The 20,716-nt window shown below is 35.0% G+C and overlaps 1 pseudogene; it reads left to right on the top strand.

The window, feature by feature from the left end:
* Nucleotides 1-17,249: 17,249 nt before the first annotated feature.
* On the top strand, nt 17,250-18,599 carry LOC117022455 (tubulin alpha-1B chain-like; annotated as a pseudogene).
* The last annotated feature ends 2,117 nt before the right edge of the window (nt 18,600-20,716 follow it).

The following is a 20,716-nucleotide window of genomic DNA, read 5'->3' as shown; positions in this document are numbered from 1 at the left end:
GATTTCTCAACATTCAGGTAAAAAGCCCTAGCCTCCAAGTAACTTACTTGTTCACACACCATGATAATTAGATCTGTAATCACTGGTCTAATTCATTGCTCTAATTCAAAAGAATAATGAAACTTCTCTTGTCGTCTTAGAGAGCAAAATGGTTATAGCCATGAATAAGTCTCTGGGTTAAACCCTCATGGTGCCAGGAACACTGCAAAGGTTATCTTCTTGAAGATTTACATTTCAATAAGGAATAAGGCCCAGAAACTTGGAAACTTCTCTAAGGTTGTGGACCAGACACAGGGATTTTATGTCTACAGGAGATGTTTTATTTACATAACAAAAGTTTACATTAAACAGAACAATCACTTTTCCTCATCTTTCACTATTGGGGGTCAGATTCCTCTTTCCTTGGAACAACTGACATGACATGCTTTCACTTTGTGGTCCTATGGATAAAGACTAGGGCATGTGGATGTCAACACTATTATTTACTGTGAAACATTAAATTAAAAAATCGTTTTTGATTCAGAACACTTTATATGTGAATTTAGGATAAAATCAATAAAGACGAATATTAAAAATCCAACAGGTATATAAGATTGTACTTCCATCTTGCTGGTATTCTCTGTTGCTTTCTCAGTTTGCACACTTTGATGAAACAAGCGACAGAGGAAAGTGTCCAAGCAAAAGCAAGCTAGGAACCGAGGCACAACACGCTACAAGAAATTGAATTTTGTCAAAACTAAATGAGTTAAGAAGCAGACCTCAGCTCAGACCTTGAGATGAGACTCCAGCCCTGGCCAACACATTGATTGCAACCTTATGAGAGGACCTGTAGGAGAGGACCCAGCTAAGCCTAGTAGATGACTAGATTCCTGACACACAAGAAAGGTAAGATGATCAATACATATTGTTTTAAACAATTAAGTGTGGTAATCTGTTACTAAGCAATAGATAATAATGCAATGATCTCAAAATCTAGAGTACAAATGAATAGTATTGTATTATGTACTTGAAAGTTGTTAAGAGAGTGATCGTAAATGTTCTCATCCTAAGAGAAAATAAATTGTAAATATGTGTGGCAATAGATGTCAGCTAGACTTATTGTGGTGATCACTCACAATATATACACACACATAGCAAATCATTATGCTGTACACCTGAAATTAATATAATGTTATATGCCAATTATCTCATTACGAAAAAACTTAAAGTACAGATATTAAATAATTTCATAAACTTTTCTTATATACATTATTACATTATTATACAATGTGAATTGTGTACTGTGGATTACTATTTTTTTATAATAAATAAAGGAAGTTATCTCTTGGGAGAATATTTATTTCCCACTGTTAAAAACATTTCTATGAAATGTAAGGTTTTCCTAAGATCATTTATAAATGGAAACTACTTTGAAAAATAATGTTTCAGCGTTAAGGTAATTAGAGAAAAAAATATAAAACACTGAAAAATACTGGAAGAAACACATCTCATTTTTAAAAGAATCACTATTGTTTTTAAAATAGTTCCACATTTATTGAGGTAAGAAAATTTCCCCCAAGATTGTTCAATAACTTAAATATAAAATGCTTCCTATTAAACTAAAATAATGCACAAGTTCATGAAGTTGTTAGAGAATTATTAGAAGACTGTGGATTAAAAAGAAGTAAAATCCTACCATTAAATTTAGCACGTTATGTCCAGTAGTTGATCAAGCAAGACTTGTCCACACATAGCTTGAAGGCATACGTGTATGCCCCAGGGATACACAATACATGCTATTTCACAGTTTAGAAGAAAAATAAAAACTGTCACTAGGAAGAGCACCACTAGCAAAGGAAAAATAAAAGAAAAATAAGCCTTCATAAAATATAAATTACACTGTTTGCAAACTCCTTGTGTGAATTTTATTACAAAAAACTTGCAATGGCTAAAGAAAAGAAAATGTAATAATTTAAAATTCTTGCTGAAGAAGTATGTGGATAAATATGTATTTATAAATATGTATTTTGTATTATAGATTCCAGGTTATAGATTATATTTGAAGAGATTATATTTATTGTGTAAATGTACTATTGAGCATAAGGAAAATCAAGCATGAAAAGTAGATAAAATACAGAGCATACTGAGAAATACGTTTTTAACTTATCTAAAATCTTATTACTTTCTATCCTCAGTGGATTAAAAAGCAAAGGTATTTTATATAAACAAGAAGCAGCACAATAGAAATGGTAAATAATATATACACAATCTGTGTCTTTTCAAGATAGCTGTTTGCCTTATGTAATTATATGCCAGAAATATTTAATAGAAAATTAGAACACTCGACCCCAATAACAAATGATAGTCAGAGAAAGAAAAAAAAGTATATGACCTGTATGACCTGTGTACTTATTTATAGGAGAAAATAATAATATACTTTTTGAGAAATAACAATAAAACATAAGATGGTCTAAATGTTTAAAAAAACACATGTAATCTTTCCTTTATATCATTTCAAGGAAGAGCAACTGAATATAAACTCTGCTGTTCTTTAAACAATCAAAAACACTTGAGATATTTTTGTTTCTCTTTTCCATTGTACACAACTCCCATCACTGGAATGTTTCACACACCCATGTCATAAACTTTTTGTTACTAAAGGTTAACATATATATGTGGAAACAAAAGTGTACCAGGTCATGTGTGAAGAGTTTTCTGGTGAGGTTTAGGAGGAAGAAAAAAAAATATTTTGAGATTAGAAGCAACAAAGCAAAAGGATAGAAGGAAAGGGATCCAAGATAAATAACACCAGTGGTAATACCAGCTACATTTATTGATGTGGGGAGTCAAAGAAAAGGATAAATTAAGACTGATTCCTTGTTTTTGGTTTGCGCAAACAGGAGGATGATAGTAACATTTACTGAGACTGGAATGATTGATAAAGGAATTGGACTTTGTTTCTGGGTTGATGTGGCAAATTGCAAAAATGACTATAGCAACATTTCTGATACTTCCAGAACCTCACAACTTCCCAGATGCAGGTAGGGACATTTTTGAACCCAACTGTATCATTATGACGGTACTGACAAGTCAAATACAATGGGAAAGTGCTGCATGACTTTTGAGGTTAGGTCATAAAAGGCAATCTCCCTCCCAGGGGCTCATCCTTTGAAGCCAGCCATCAGGTTCTAGGGAAAGGAAGGACTGTGCAGGTACTCAAACCAACAGCCTCAGTTAAGGTCTCAACTGAAAGCCAGCATCAACTACCTGACATGAGAGGTGAAGGGCCTTCAGATGATTCCAGATCCAAGCCTTTTGGAGTGGTTCCAACTGACACTCCAAGTGTAGCAGAAATAAATTATCATTACTGAGCCAAAAAGGCAGACATGTGAGCAAAGTAAACGTCATCATGCTTTAAGTCACCAAGTTTATTTGTTATGCAAATCAATATGAAGTTATTTGTTATGCAACCATAGTACCTGAAACAGTTGCTTGGTGAGTGTTTTGGTTATTCACAAGTGCACACGTGTGTGCTTTTGGAGGGAAGGCAGTTTATGCATCTGGTCAAGAGTGTACTTTTGATAATGTATGTGAGAGATATGCAAGTGGATATGTCAAATATTCAATTGGATGTGAGTTTGGAATGTAAAGGAAAACTGGCCCAGAGATATAAAATAAATTCAAAATCATCAGCATAGATTATAAAATCACCTAGATATAGAGTGTGAATAAGTTTATTTTTTCAAAGTTCTAAAAAAAAATTACATAGAATAATTGTGCTAAATTATCAAAATGAATGCTCTGATCTTCAAAGGATGAGGCCTCAGGTTTAGGTATTGGTATTCAGTATATATTTCTGCAATGAGGTAATCTAACAATACTTGTAGTACCAGATCATTTATTTAGTTTACCACATGCCAAGCTATACATACATGTGATCTAATTTCCTCATCAGATTAAACCCATGAAGTTTTTTCTTTTTTCCCCCTGGTTTAAGAGATGGGGCAATTAAGTCTAAAGGAGGATTTTAATCAATTCATACTCATGTAAGCAGTGAATGGTAAAACTCTTAGTTTACCAGTATTCCGTATAACTCCAGCTAAATTATGCTGGTGTTTTCTTATAAAAATTTTCATATGATCATATCTAAAATCATTTTTCTAAAGCTTATATATGTACATATATTTCGCATCATAATTTTCATGTATCAGATGTTAATATTACAAAAAGAAAAACAAACAAAAAGTACGTTTAGAATACTTTATATCATACAGCTTGCTCAGAGACTGCTGAATTTCCATTTTCTTTTAATTTATCATCATTCTGGAACTTGAATCTCCTTAATAACGGATGGTTCCCTTTAATTTTGAAACAATAAGTTTGGAGAGTTTTGGAAAGAATATATAGACATTTTTCATACAATAAATAGTAAAAACATTATTTCTTCCTTGACATTTATAATGCATTTCTCTTCAATTGCTTAAAAAACAAATGTAACCTTATATCTTGTAAACCTGAGAGTTTAACAGTGATAGAAATGATAAAATAGAGAGAAATAGAATACTTTGAAATAGGACAAAAAATTTCTGGTCCAACACAAAAGTGATAAATTTGATATTCAACTGCTACATTAGCTGTAGTAGTCTCTGTTGTGTTAGTTTATATCAACGAGGATACTTTAAATAAAAACCTACAAAAGACTAAACATCTACATGTTTCACATCCTTTTAAAGAATTCAATCTCTGATGACTTTAGAAGTATGGCAGCTTTGAAGATTCTGAAAGTATATATTGCTACTTCCATTGTTAACCACTGGAGTTGCCAGGGACTCAAGAAAAAATATAACTGCTTTCAAAAGGCAGAATTCCCTTTTATTTTATTTTTTCTTTCTAAACCTTAACTTCACCTTTTGACCCATGGTGAGTTTTAAGAATTTATAGGCCCTATTCATGTTGTGTAAACATAACACATTAACATTCTGGTGACAATCAATTAATTTTCTTCTGCCTTTAATCCTTTTGGCATTTCACCCCTCCTTATAAGGGAATATGAAGGTTAAGCTATAAATTCAGATCCAGTGGTAAGGGTTCACACCTCCTGATTTTGACTTTAAAATTGAAGTTCAAGCCACTCAAAAACTTTCATTGATCTTCAACAGCTCTGAAGGGGGTAAAATTTTTACTTTTACATAAGTCAAGATCTCCATCTGGGAAATATTTAGATTTCCAGTTATAATTTAATTGAGTTCTGTGTTTCCCTCTTCCAAATTTTGGCTTAATGGTGATAATGGAAATATGGTAAATATATTTAATTATATTTTCCAAGCAAATTATTTTTATAACTATTCTTTTTTTCTGTTTTTCTTTTGATGGTTATTTATGCTTACCACGTATACAGTCTTCCCTTATGAGATTGAAAAGGTAAATAAAAAACGTCATGGATGTGATATTCTGGGAAAATGACATGATGTTCTTCCTTTTACTTTATTATACTTTAATATTTGGGAAAGAGCACTATGAATGCTTGATGGCTTGAAAGAGAGAAGAAAATAATGCAGAAAAATCTGTTTGCTATACCGCTAGACCGTAGCAATACCAAGCAAGTAAGTGAAGTCATGAGCCACATAACGTTTCTGCCAACAACGGATAGACTATACGGCAGTGATCCAAAAAGATTATAGTGGAGCTGAAAAATTCCTATCCCCTAGAACACTGTAGCCTTTGTGACATCATAATGCAACACATTACTCACGTGTTTGTGGTGATGCTGGTGTAAACAAAGTTACTGCGCTGTCACATAAAAGTATAGCACAAATATATATGTACAATACATAATGCTTGATAATAATAATAAATGATTGTTACTGGTTTATGTACTCTAGTATAATTTTTATTTTATGTTATTTTATTTTATGTTATGTTATTTTATGTTATTTTATTTTATGTTATTTTAGAATGTACTCTATTTATTAAAACAGTTTGCTATAAAGCAGTGTGTGGCGTTATTCTGGCAGCAGCCTCATACATCTTATGTTTACTATGTCTCTTGATTGCATCATTTTCTCTTGAGCTTTATTAATCTCATGTTGTTTTTTACAGTAACATGCTGTACAGGCTTGTAGTCTAGGAGCAATAGGCTGTAACATATAGCTAGGTGTGTAGTGGGCTGTACCATGTAGGTTTGTGTAAGTGCACTTTATGTTCCCACAAGGACAAAATCACCTAACGACTCATTTTTCAGAACATATCCCCATCGTTAAGTGTGGCACATGACTGTATTGACAAACATTCAAAATAACTATTGATTCTCCACAAGATGTCAAATAATATTGATGATCTGTTTTTTCCACTAAATTATCTGGTTCCTGGTTCATAGGTATAATAGCTTCTACGTTATAAAGAACTGGTATATATTTAACTAAATAATAATGTCTATATATAACTAAAATTTAGTCAATTGAATCAAAATGGTTTGTCTTTAAAAATTTATCAAACATTATTACAAAATCTAAAGATCCATTTAACATTTTAAAACTTTTCCACAGCTTAATTTATATATACATCATGGTCATATTCTAAGATCCATTTAAGTAAAAGACAATTATTCTCATGTTTCATTAATCCTTTCAATAAGTTTTTATTCCACTTATCATCTTCCTTATAATTTTTATCATTTATACACGTGAAGAAATTAGCTTGGAGTCATGAAAAATTGGTACATACAAATTCAGAATATAAGGAAGCCATAAAAAAAAATCTATACAGACAATAAATGAGTTAAATTGTTTATGTTAAATGACACCCATAGAATTGGGCCAAAACAGAGCAACCTAACATTTGCAAAGTAACCTCCAGATACTTTGCATTATCTGTGATCCCAGTCTTTTCTGAAGAGAATGTGTGTCTTTCGTTCTACAAAACTTAGATTGACATGTTGAGATCCCAACAGGTACCGGGAGGGACTGAACCAATGAATCCATTTAAGAACAATGATGGCTTGACCAATTTCCCACACATCTGAACCGTATTGTGCTTTATTTCATGAAACAATATGACTGATAACAATATAGCGTGGTGGTTGAGATTATAAATTTTGGAGTTTGTCATACTTGGTTTTTTGAGTCAACACAACTTCCAAATTTCCTATTTTTAAAATTATTTATCTTTTTTCAGTCACAGTTGACATTCAATATTATTTTATGTTAGTTTCATGTGTGAAATTTCATATTTTTTAAGACAAATTACATATCCTATGTCATCCACTCAGTCCCAGACATTTGGAACTTTGTATTGATTTTTAATCTTCTCACAGGATTCCTGACATAAGGTCAGTCAGCAAATCTTCTTTCTGTTTTATTAGCAATGCCTCTTGAATTCTTCCCTTCCAATATTATTTTTTTTTCCTGTTACTGCACTAGTCAATGCTCTTGAAATTATAAGTCTAGGTTACTGAAGTAAGTCCCCAGCCAGTCTCTCTCTATGTGGGAGATTTGGTCCTTGGTCCCAGTTCTTCATTCCCTCCCTGAATCACAATTGTACTACAACTCCCTTTGCCATGTGACATTGTGGTACTGCTAGAATGGGCAAAGTATATTTCCCCACCCTACTGATGTTGAATTTGGCCATTGACTTGCTTTAGTCAATGGGATGTGTAAGGAATAGACAATAACTAGTTCTACGCTTAGGTTTTGAGTATCAGCAGGTGTTCCTGCTTGTGCTTGTGTCATTGACAAAAGAAAAAAATAAATGTCTCTGGTCCCAGGATGAGTCGCTGTGGGGCAGACCTGAACCCAACCTGTGGTCTATAGCAAGCCGACACAGTTTGCCACCTGAAGCCAAAGTGCTTTAGACGACCTGCCAAGCTATGAAAGAGAAGCTATAAATATTTACTGCTGGGAGCCTCTGATATTTTGAGGCTCTTTGTTGTAAAACAAAACTGACTAAAACTCTACCTTTACGCTCTCTTTTCCTCTGTTTGATAGAATGCACCTCTGCCATGTTTAACCTTCTATAATACTGGAACTTTCCCTTTTATTTCAAATGTTTTATTGCTCGCAATCACCTAAGGAAAAATCCAAACATTTTAACCTGATTGTTCACAACCTGGCAACTACTTACCTTTCCTGACTTATCTTCTAATACACCTAAACATAAACCTACTTATTCCAGCACACTGATGGATTCGTTGCCCCAAAAGCATTTATCATTTATTTCCTGGATTATCCTGTAGCTCATTACTCACCTTATTTCTTAAAATACTCTTCTTATTCTCTCTCTCTTGAGTGATACATATTTGAAAGTTTTAAAATACTTATAAATGATAGCTATTTCCTGTGCACAACATCTAAGGGATGTTGTAACCTTGTAGAAGGAGTAGGCTGTTGATGTCCACATAGGGACCAGGTGAAGATGATACTCCCTGCCCTTCACTCCTGATGTCTTGTAAGTCACAAATGCTAAGTGACCTTTCGATATGACTTAAATAGCTTCCACATACACAGCACTTTCAGGCTGCTGCAGATAGGCAGTATTGTTTTAACTGTGTTTACCATTTACCCAGATATGTAAAAAGCAATTGCCTGGCTATCTATCTCAAGTGAAAACAGAAATAAGACAAAAGATGAGGCTGTTCATTTTTCCTTAGTCCTAATCATAAATTAGTGTGTTATTATTTGCTCCTATTTTGACTTATAACTATAATTCTAAGTATTTTTGTTACTGTTTCTTAACGGTTGAGCCCACTCTTGACACTCTCAGGCCAGCCTGACACTTACAACATATCTTAATTGCTTTCCGCCAAATCACAGAGATATATCCAACTGCGCCAATCATAACTATTTTGTGCTATGAAGTTTCCCCTCATTGGAATGACGCTTTCACATGCTACCTTTTATATAAATTTGCTGTTTAAATTGGTATGTCCAAATCCCATAGACACACATTAAACCTTGAGAAACAAATTAGTCCTTTGTAACTCCAAAACCTAAGTGGTATCCTACGCATTGTTGGGAAACTATTAGAGAAGAGAGAGTATAAAATTTATATCCAAAAAGACCTAAGGCCAAAATGTTACTCTACCAATTGACAGGTATGGTAGTACAAGTTAATATAACTCTCCATATGGATTAGTCATATTTCAAAATGTAAGAAATGGGAGGGGTAGGTGCATACATACTAATGCCTAATAAATTTGGGAGAAAGTATTTGCTTAATAGCTCTTAGTTACCAATCTCACTTTACTGACCTCAAGCTCTAAAACATATGAAGGTTTTACATGAAACGTCTGGCGTATTCTGGGATCCCCCATATCTACAACATTGTTCCAATTTAAGAATAAAAGTCTAGAATTTTTATCATTTTCCAGGACTGCTTTTCACCAGGATTTCACTATCCCTTTGCTATCTCCAGCAAACCCCAATTAGAAATCAAAGAACTCAGACACAACTGGACTGTCCCTAGAGCTACAGAACAGATAACCGAGGCATCACATCACAGAGTTATGCTATGTATCTTCCAGATTTAGAGGGTAAACTATCTGTTAAATTGAAACAAAAACTGAATGGGAAATGAGCACACCATTTTGTTTGATTTTAATTTAGATGTTCTTTCCTAGCACAGATTAAAATTGACAAAAGTTATATTTTATCTAACTAGGTAGCAGCCTGAAAGCCAAATTTAAGTGGGGCTGCTTTAAGAATGCTCTGTCAAATTTCAAAGCTCTGAAGTTCATAGAGTGATGCCACAGTGGAGGTTTGATAGCTCAGACCCCTGCTAGGCACTCAATAAATATTTGACAACAATTGATTAAACCACAGATGCAGTTCAGTGATTAAGTACCACACACCTCTTATGCTGTATCAGTAACCAACAGCTGTTTATTTACTTTATCAGAAACCACCAACTTCGGCATCAATATGATGACCATAAAGTATAGTGTGTCATTGTCTGAAAACTTCATGTTAGGTTTTCAGTTTAAAATTGGAGTCTGACTAGTAGTCCCTGGTCCAAACTTTTCAACTTCCCTCTAGATTCCCATAAAGGGAGAGAAGACAATAGTTTTATATAATAATGTTAAAATCAAGTCACTGAACTTACTGTCAAAAATAAACAGAAACTTTCAATAACAAAAACCATGGAGCTACAATGGCAAACCCAATTTAATTAAATCATGTTTGCAGCTCTACCCTGTGAAACAAAGCAAACTTGCTGTTCTCAGAAGTAGGCAGAAAGTATTATAGTTCCGATTTACAATCACTTTTTTCGACCAGAAGGAAATAGACTTATACTCATCAGTATAGATACTTTATGATATTGGCCAAAATACGTCATACCCATTTCCTAACTATTATCAGAATCTCGCTAGAAATTATGTTATACTTTGTATGATGCGATGTGCCTTCTAATCATATTATGAGATGGCAAATCTACCAAGATCTTTGGCAAAGAACACTAAACAAGACTATATAGATCACCCAAGTGCTCCCTGGGTGTGAATGTCAGTTTTAAACAAGAAATTGTGTGAAAATAAACAAAATTTAGGGACACTGAAAAAAGAGCAAAAGTCTTTGCAGCACAGAATAAAAAGAACATTATCCTGAACTTCAAATGAAAAGTGTTCAAATCAGGAAAAGATTCCATAGAGTAACATTAAAAAAAAAAAAGAAAAAAGAAAAAAAAAGTTAACTGTTTGTCTTTAAAAAGGATGAACTTTCAATCTGAAAATACCCATTGAGGTGGTAAGAATATTATCTACAGGAAATCATCATCAGAGGTCTAGAGTAGATGACACAGAGGAAATGGACAAGGACAAAAAGTTATAAAAGGAAATATAAGACATAAGAAATGAAAGAGGATAGAAATCTGGTGTTAAAAAAGTATAGGTGTTCCTGAGAAGTGTACCAGAAATATGGGAGGGAAGAGTAATTCAGGATATAAATAGAGACACATAAGATGTGTACATCTGCAATAGAATGTTACTCCAACACTAACAATAAGAAAAGTCTGGATATGTTTTGAACTCACCAGGGAGCTGAGGCTCCCAGATAATAAGTAAATCTAATTCTAAAAGGTGACACACCTTCCATGTGCTAGAGTGACTGTGTGGAATAATGGCAGCCTCATATAACACAAGGTGAATTTGCCCCCATTATGCAGGTCTTTTCTAATAGGCTTTCACCAGGTGTGCATGAGAAAGTGGGGGCAGGGCAAGATAATTGAATGAGTTCCCCTTGTGGCACAGGCATGGAGGGAGAACTGAGAGTGGAGAGTTCATACTTAGAGAAGCAAGTGCGTCAATGACTTGGGCTGTGCAGAAATGCAAGACTCTGATCAGCTGCTGCTGGGGGCATGAACATCGACACCGGCCAGATGATTTCTGAAACTAAACAAAAGTGAGCTGCTTGTGTGGGAGAGGCAAAAAATCCACTCTTATCTGTGACCTAACCCTGCTTTGACGGAAAAGTTGACTGCTACTGTGGGTAGGAAAAGAAATCCTCCCTTCACCAGGTCCAAGGCAAAGATCGTTTGCTAATAATGTGACGAGCAGAAGCTAAAGCTATCTGCTTATGGAAGTGGCACAAAATATCTTCCACTCCCAGGTTCTAGGCAAAGAGTGCACGCCTTTGAGGGAGGAATAGAAAACCTGCCACTTCCTCCCAGTTCCACTCCGAAGTGACAACAAGCCAAAGCCATGTGCTACTGGGGCAAAGACAGGAAATCTGCTCAGGCCTAGACCCTACACAGATATAAAATCAAAAACTATTGTCATTGGAATAAGAGCAGGAAATTCATTCACAGCTTGGACTCCTTACCAGCACAAGGAAGAGTGTGGATGCTACGGGTAGAGGAGTAGGAAACAGCCTCCCCAACAGATTCTGTACCACATATGAAGGAGAATGTGTCTGCCATGAATGAAGGACCAGAATACCAGAGAAAACCCCATTCCTGAGTCTCAGTCAAACAGGGGCTGTCTAAGGACAACAGAGAAGCACATCTGCACCTCCTACCCCCCCCACACCCCCCCCTCCAATAAGCTTTACATTACAAAGAAGCAACAGCAATCTACTATAGTTGAAGAGCCAAGAGCCAGTGATCCCTTTGTGTCACAGGTGTGCTGGATCTAGTGAAAGTGGAGGATAGAACACTGAGTAGAACAACCATCCAGTACTCTCATATTCACTGTTATTAGTTGAATTGTGTCCTTCCAAAATTCATATGTTTAAAACATATCCCCCAGTATCTCAGAACTTGACCTATTTGAAAACAGGGTCATTACAAATGTGTTTGGTTAAGATGAGGTCATACTAGAGTAAGGTGGGCCCCTAATTCAATTGGCTTGGTGTTCTTTAAAAAGGGGAAACTTGGAGACAGACAGCTACGCAGAGAAAATTCCATGTGAAGATTGGAGTTATGTTTACACATGCCAAAAAATTACCAAAAACTAGGAAAGAAGCCTAGAAAGACCCTGCTGACATCTTGATTTCAGACTTCCAGCCTCCAGAATTGTGAGACAATAAAATTCTGTATTGTGAGACACTCAGTTTGTGGGACTTTATTATGGAATCCCTAGCAAACTAATATACCAACATAATGCACAAGATAGGAGTAGCTCAACGCTGGGAAGCATTTGAATCCTATGGTGTATGTATTAAAGGTAGATATGCCAATAACAAAACGCTAACCCAGCTCAACTACTGACTATATTAACACAACCAATCATAATAAGGACCTGACAAGAAGTCAGACCATTTCCAGCCATAAATAAGTTTGCCTCAGATTCTACTGTTCTTTTATATAGATTATCTAATATTCGATCAAGTATTATAAGACATATAGAAAAGTAACACAAAAAATCAATTAGCAAGAAATAAAGTGTACAGAACCAAATGAGAGCTACTCCATGTGTCAGAACTATCAAACAACAATTTTAATAGCTATTTTAATATGAAAATAATCTAATGGAAAAAGTGGGCAAAATCCATGAACAGGTGGAGAATTTCAGCAGAGAAACATAAACTCTTAGGGTAAAAAAAGAGTCAAATGGAAATGCTAAGGAAAAAAATATCACAGAATGAAGAAATCTACCAATAGGTCTATAATAAAGCTAGGCCTAGCACTGGAAAGACTCATTGAATTTGAGATATGTCAATAGAAATTATCCAAACTAAAATACTTAAAAAATAAAAACAGCATCCAAGACCTGGGAAATATAGATATAGTTGATTGAAATATATTTCTCAGGAAAGAAAAAAGAGAGAAATAAAGCACAAGAACTATATGAAGACATAATGGCTGAGAATTTCCTAAATTAAGAAGTGAAAACAAGCCACAGACTCAAGTATCTCAGAACCCCAGGAAGAATAAATACACGAATGCAAAGAAAAACACCTGGGTATATCATAATCACGTTACTGAAAGCTAAAATAAAGAGAAAATTTTAATGACCAACAGAAGAAAGAAAGAATGGAAGGAAAGAAGGAAGGGAGGGAGTGAGGAAGGGAGGAAAAAAGGAGAGGCAGAAGATGGAGGAAGGAGGGAAAAAAGTGTACCTAATAATAGAAGTATACACATTTTTTTTTAATTGTATATGAAACATGTACCAATATAGACAATAATCTGGACCATAAAATAAATCTATTGAGATGTCAAAGGGCTGAAATCATATTATGTTATTTGTACTAGAACTCACTATCATATAGATAACTGAAATATCCCAAAATAGTTGGAAATTAATCAACATACTTCCAAGTAATCCATGAAACAAACAATAAGTCATAAAAGAATTTGGAAAATATATTGAACTACATTTCACTCAATGAAAACACTTTATACAAAAATATATGAGATGCAACAAAACAACTGCTTCAAGGATATTCATTCATTAAATGTCTATGTTACAAAATTAGATCTTAAATCAATGACCTAAGCTTCCACTTTACAAAACTAGAGGAAAAAAAAAAAGGCAAATAAAACCAGAAATAGGCAGAAGGAAGGATCTAAAAATAAGAGAATAAATAATGAAAAAAGAAAAATACAATTAAGAAAATCAATGACACCAAAGTTGTTTTTTTAAAAATAAATCTCTAAGATTAATAGATCCCTACTCAAACTGATTTAAAAGAAGAAAAAAAAACAATATTGGGAATAAGAGGGAGCAGCACTACCAATCCTATGGACGTTAAAAGGGAAAATAAGAAAATATTGTGAATAAATTTGTGCCAATAAATTTAACAGCTTAGATGAGATGGTCAAATTCCTTGATTAACACAAAAAAAAGCATACTGAATAAAAAATAGAAAATCTGAATATAATTAGTTATTAAAGAAATTGCATTTGTAGTTTAAAAAAGAAACTTCTCATAAAGATACAATTTGAAGAAAAAATTCTGAACCTTCCCAAACTTTTTGAGTATACAGATTAAAAACATCCTTCATGCCTCATGTTAAATTATGCAAAAGAGATACACCTACACAACACACAGAATTTTTTGCATTGCAAGTTAAAAATAAAGGCAGTGAACATAAAAATGGTTATTTAAGAGGTGTGAAATCCAGGCTAGCCTTAGGCTTGCCATCTGCAATACTAAATATTTGGAGTATATCAAACTTATAGAGAATTTGAAAAAGAAATTAGCTTGTGGTTTAAGATTTTCATATACAGCTGTGGCTGAGATTCCTGTTACACCCCAGTACTCATTCTTTCCTTCTACTACAGTATAGTAAATGGCACAAATAGCCCCAATTATTCACCCCTCCCTGTAGCCTTGCCCTTCACCATATAACTCCCTCCCTGTCTTATGCTGGAGTCAGCCTTGTGACTTGGGATTTTAGGGCATTGTCTAAATAACGCAGGACTATGTCTAGATATAATCATAACCTAAAGTCCGTATACTATATGCCCTTTATCTGGATTTCTGCCAGGTAAACCTAATTTTTGCATTATCTTTATGTCTCAGATTAGATATTCTTTCTTACAGAAAATTTTCTCTGCCTCTCACCCACAAACATTAGGTCCCTGTAGTACTTTCATATTTATCACACACTTAATGGCTTCAAATAATGTTTATTATTTTAACAGTTCAGGAGATCGGTCCAAAATGATTTTCAGTGGACTAAAATCAAGGTGTCAGCAGAGCTGGTTCCTGCTAGAGGCCCTAGGGAGCAATATGCTTTCTTGCCTTTTCTATAATACCTTCTAGAAGCCACATGCATACCTAGGCTTGTAGCTTCTTCCTTCCTTCATTTCACCTTCTTGCCTCCAGTGGTCACATCTCCTACTAGCAACCCTGATCTCCTCTTCTTATAAGGGCCCTTATGATTACATCAGACCTACTGACATAATCTAGGACGATCTCCCCATCTCAAGATTCCTGACTTAATTGCATCTGCAAAATACACTTTGCCATAAAAGATAACATTCATAAATTCTTAGGATTAGGATGTAGGCATCTTTGGGGTCCATTTTTTATCCTAACATACCGCCATTATATGCTCCAATACATAGCCTGTAAGTTTTCCCATAATCTAAAACATCTTATAAATCTTTGCAGAATCAAAATTATTTATTTGTAATGACATTTAATTACTTTTCTTTTTGGCTGTATTCTTTATGAGTGCATTGAGAAAACATAACTATATATGCTTGGCATATAACAGAAAGTGGGTATTTTTTGACAATTATGACTTTTATATTTTGGAGTGCTGAAAATATTTTCAAACGGCAAAAACATACAGTTTTAGTATGTTTTTATGAAACCTCTTTTCCCAGATGATCCTTGCCACTTTCAAACTTGGAGTTTTGTGCCTACCTTTTGAAGATAGCCCCTGAGAGAAAACAAGTAGGTAGAGCCATTTCATATCTAAACGTAACGAAGAGAATGTACAAGTTATGAGATAATTTTTTTTTTATCCCCACCCAGAGATAATTTTTAAGTTGGGGTGATTTTTAGTTCACTAAGGGAGGCTAAGTGACTGAGTTGTGACATCAGTATTAGCCTTGTTTGTTGGTTTGTGTTGGCATCCTTGGGTGGGCACAAAAGCATTAGGTTTTAACTCATAGAAGTTGATGAGAGCAAGGGTAAAAGGCAAGAGCCCAGAATTAGGACAGAATATCAAAGAATTCTTGAAAACCATGCTTTTCAAGTTATTCTCAATGCAGGACTAGTGTTTTCTTTGTTTGTTTGTTTGGTTTTTGTTTTATAATCTATTATAACTAGAGTGCTTTGTAAAATATAACAATAAATTACTAACAATAAAATAAAAATACAAGCATGAAAGAGAAAGACCAAATTCCACAAACATAAGGAAAAAGAGTTACAAAAACCGTATATGCTCATTGTTCAAAAAGGGAGAGAATGACTACTACACTTCTATCTTTCTGTCATTTCAAACTGTACATTAACAAAAAGTTGTGAGTAAAATGGTGTGAAACCTCTTTTTAAACACTTTGATGAATACCATGCATATCAATAGTTAGTATTTAATATGACAGATGAGCTTGCTCCTTGCTTGTTTATTTATTTAATCTAGGTGAGATTGATGACGCCAGTACCTGCGTGCCAGTATCAGATCATGTATATCTCCTTGGTATTTATACTTGGTTTTGATAATATGGGTAGAGAAGCCAGTTTCAGAGAGGCTTGTTGAATTGAACGCAAGATGAAATTTAAAATGATTTCAGTCAACCTCAGAATGCTTATTTGTAACTTTTATCCAAAATGAAGCAAGTTATGCTGCTTTTCCAAATCCATCTTCAATTACTCATCAGTAACAATTCCAACTATTTATTTGGTAAAATTATGATTAAATTTAAATTATTTTATGATTAAAGATAATAATTCCAGATTCATAGGTTTCCCACATGTGAATCATTCTGTTGGAAAACTCAAAAGTTTCTGTACAATTCTTGTTTTTCAGTGATAACTTTTTACAGATATCTAATGTCTAATTTTTCTACTTAACTGATAATGATTCTTAAATTAAGATACATGTTAAGAAATCTATGGGAATTATTCTTGACTTCTAACTTTTGGTTTTGCTCTTTGACCTTATCTGCCTTTAAAAGACATATTGCAGTCCTCTTCTTCATGCAAAAAATAAGAATATTACAAATGCTAATAGATGCTATATGAAAGCAGCTGTCCAATTTATAGCTTTAAAAAGTTAGGACTAGGCAGATTCTCCTCCATCAACGGCCTAAATGTTGCACTATAAGGAACAACAGTCCCTCCTCTTCCTGTCAGCCATCCACTCAGCAGCTGGAAAGCAGCAACCATGCGTGACTGCATCTCCATCCATGTTGGCCAGGATGCTGTCCAGATTGGCAATGCCTGCTGGGAGCTCTACTGCCTGGAACATGGCATCCAGCACCATAACCAGATGCCAAGTGACAAGACCACTGGGGGGTAGAGGGAAGAGATGACTCCTTCAACACCTTCTTCAGTGAGACAGGCCCTGACAAGCATGTGCCGAGAGCAGTGCTTGTAGGCCTAGAACCCGTGGTCTCTGATGAAGTCCGCACTGGTACCTATGGCCAGCTCTTCCACCCTGAGCAGCTCACCACAGGCAAGGAAGATGGTGCCAATAACTAGGCCCAGGGGCACTACACCATTGGCAAGGAGATCATTGACCTCGTCTCGGACTGGCTGACCAGAGCACAGGTCTTCAGGGCTTCTTGGTTTTCTACAGCTTTTGTGGGAAAATTGGTTGTGGGTTCACCTCCCTGCTGATAGAGTGTCTCTCTCTGTTGATTACGGCAAGAAGTCCAAGATAGAGTTCTCTATTTATTCTCCATTTATCCAGCACCCCGGGTTTCCACAGTTATAGTTGAGCCCTACATCTCCATCCTCACCACCGACACCACCCTAGAACACTCTGATTGTGACAGCAAGGCCATCTATGACATCTGTCGTAGAAACCTCCCTTCTGAGCATCCAATCTATACTAACCTGAATAGGTTGATAGTCAAATTGTGTCCTCCATCACTGCTTCCCTCAGATTTGTTGGAGCCCTGAATGTTGACCTGACTGAATTCCAGACCCACCTGGTGCCCTGTCCCCACATCTATTTCCCTCTGGCCACATAGGACCCTGTCATCTCTGCTGAGAAAGACTACCATGAGCAGCTTTCTGTAGCAGAGATCATCAGTGAATGCTTTGAACCAGCCAACCAGATGGTGAAATGTGATCCTTGCCATGGTAAAACATGGCTTGCTGCCTATTGTACGGTGGCAACACGGTTCTCAAAGATGTCAATGCGTCCATTGCCACCATCAAGACCAAGCATACCATCCAGTTCGTGGGCTGGTGCCCCACTGCTTTCAAAGTTAGCATTAATTACCAGCCTCCCACTGTGGTACCTGGTGGAGACCTGGCTGAAGTACAGTGAGCTATGTGCACGCTGAGCAGCGTCATAGCTATTGCTGAGGCCTGGGCACGCCTGGACCACAAGTTTGACCTGAGAGATGCCAAGCGTGCCTTTGTTCACTGGTATGTGGGTGAGGGCATAGAGGACAGAGAGTTTTCTGAGGCCCATGAGGACATGGCTGCCTTTGATCAGGATTATGAGGAGTTTGGTACAGATTCTGTTGAAGGAGAAGGTGAGGAAGAAGGAAAGGAATACTAAAGTTAATATGTCACAAAGGTGCAGCTTATACTGTTTTAAACACTGAAAAGCTATGGTCTCATCAGTTAACTTGTATGTAGCAGTGTATACTCTCATATACAATTATTGGCCTATGTTTTAAAACACGACACTTTGTTACAGACCTAACCTATCCATTTCTCTGATCGGTTTGAATAAAACGTTCCCTGTTTTAAAAAATGAAAAGTTAGGATCAAAGTTATTTTTATTTTGTAGAAATACTAAATGTTTATTGAGTAATTCAAACACTTTGAACAGAACGTTTGATTATTAGCTTGCACTAACAGTTGTTTATGATCAGCGTCCATATTGTTATATAATAATAACTTCAACTTCAATGTTTTAGCTTTTTGTAATTAATTAATGTTATTATGTCACTTGGCACATTTTTTTTCACAGAAAGTCTTTCTCTGTGCAGAAAGGGGTGTATCAATTTACATTCTGGCACAAACGTACTCATTAATCTACATAAATATTTCTGAAGGTTTTTCTAATATCACAGAACACACTTCTGTTTCTGTAGAACATACTCCTGCAAAAACTTAAATTCCAAGTCACATTTTTAAACAATGCATTCTTTTATATTTTTATACAATATAACAAGAGTTACCATATTTTGCCGTGTATAATGCACAGTTTTTTGCCCAAATTTGTGAAGGAAAAATAAAGATATGCATTATACATGGGTAGTACTAATTCCATACCTATACAAATGTTTTTAATTCTTTTATTTATGCTTATGAGTTAAAAGTGTAACTCTAGAAATCAATAATGATATCCACATGCAAAATGATACTGTGGAATATGATAATCGATTTTGTTGAACTTGCAATGACAAAGAGTTCTTGGCCTTTTATGATGAGTAAATATTGTAAATTTGTTACCAGCACATAAAATTTCTTGTACCTTGTATCTGTTCTTGTGTTTTGTAGTTATTTGTTACATAAAATTTCTTATACCATAATATGTTAAAAAATAAATGCTAAAATTCCTTTGTAATACAAACAGCAAGTACCTAAATGTAAACAAATAAAAAAATTGAATTAAAAAATTAAAACAAAAGATTTTTTTCCCTGAAAGTTTGGGCCAAAAATGTGGGTATGCATTATACTGGGAGAACATTATACATGGCAAAATATGATAGTTGTGTTTCCAGCAACGAAACTGAAAAAAATTTTTCCTCCTTCCCATTACTATTGTGATCAAATCATACACATATTTTTATATTGCCATGTTAGCCATATCTGGGCATTTACCAAGTCATAATGAAAAATACTTTTGATAGCTTTGTTCTGAGATTGTCCTCCTTATCATTAGCCTATCCTAAAATAGATCATTATGGTATCAGTGAAAAGTGGTATTTTCACTACCCTCTCTACTACAAATCTACCCAATATTTCTGAGCAAACATAATGTCATGGCAATTGCACATTTTTAGTTTTGGCTGACTGTTACTTTATTAGAATCCTGCCAAGTGCTAATGTTCATAGGTAAACTATGAAACACCTGCTTCTATCAGCCTTTAATTCAATACCCTTTCCTTCAAATATTTTTTTTTTTGCTTTGTTTGGAAATGATTTCTTTATAGTTTGCTCATAATTTCTGTTAAGGTTTTGATGCTTTTGTTGCTTCATTAGCCGCATTATGACCCCACAAATAAGACACTAGTTTTAACATTCCTGCACCAATTATAGCTAAAAAACTGAACTTGGTACACAAGAGATCATACATCTAAGTACAATTAGTAGTATTTCTTTGGGACTTCAGAGTTCTTTCCACTGCCATCATTTCGTTTACGACTGACAAGGTTCATCTTTACCTGGGCCCTGTGCTCTTGGAATCATTAGCAGTTAAGAGATCCCCTCACCCAATTGTGTTCTTTGTTTACTGCAAAGAACCACCCTTCTTCATCATAGGACTTAGATAAGACTCAAGGATGTCCTTTGCTTACCTAACTTAATGCCAGACACAGAGCCTCCAAATTTCCATTCTTTGTCTCATACTTGATTAGATGAACTATTTGCAACCCGCTGACTAATCTGGACAAAATACTTGACCAAACTTTCATTAAGCCTCTCTCCTACTTCCAAGACCCTGAA

Source organism: Rhinolophus ferrumequinum, chromosome 5, assembly GCF_004115265.2.
Source record: "Rhinolophus ferrumequinum isolate MPI-CBG mRhiFer1 chromosome 5, mRhiFer1_v1.p, whole genome shotgun sequence".
Lineage (NCBI taxonomy): Eukaryota > Metazoa > Chordata > Mammalia > Chiroptera > Rhinolophidae > Rhinolophus > Rhinolophus ferrumequinum.
The sequence above is the reverse complement of the archived record's forward strand: the minus strand, read 5'-3'. Positions and strand labels throughout refer to the sequence as shown.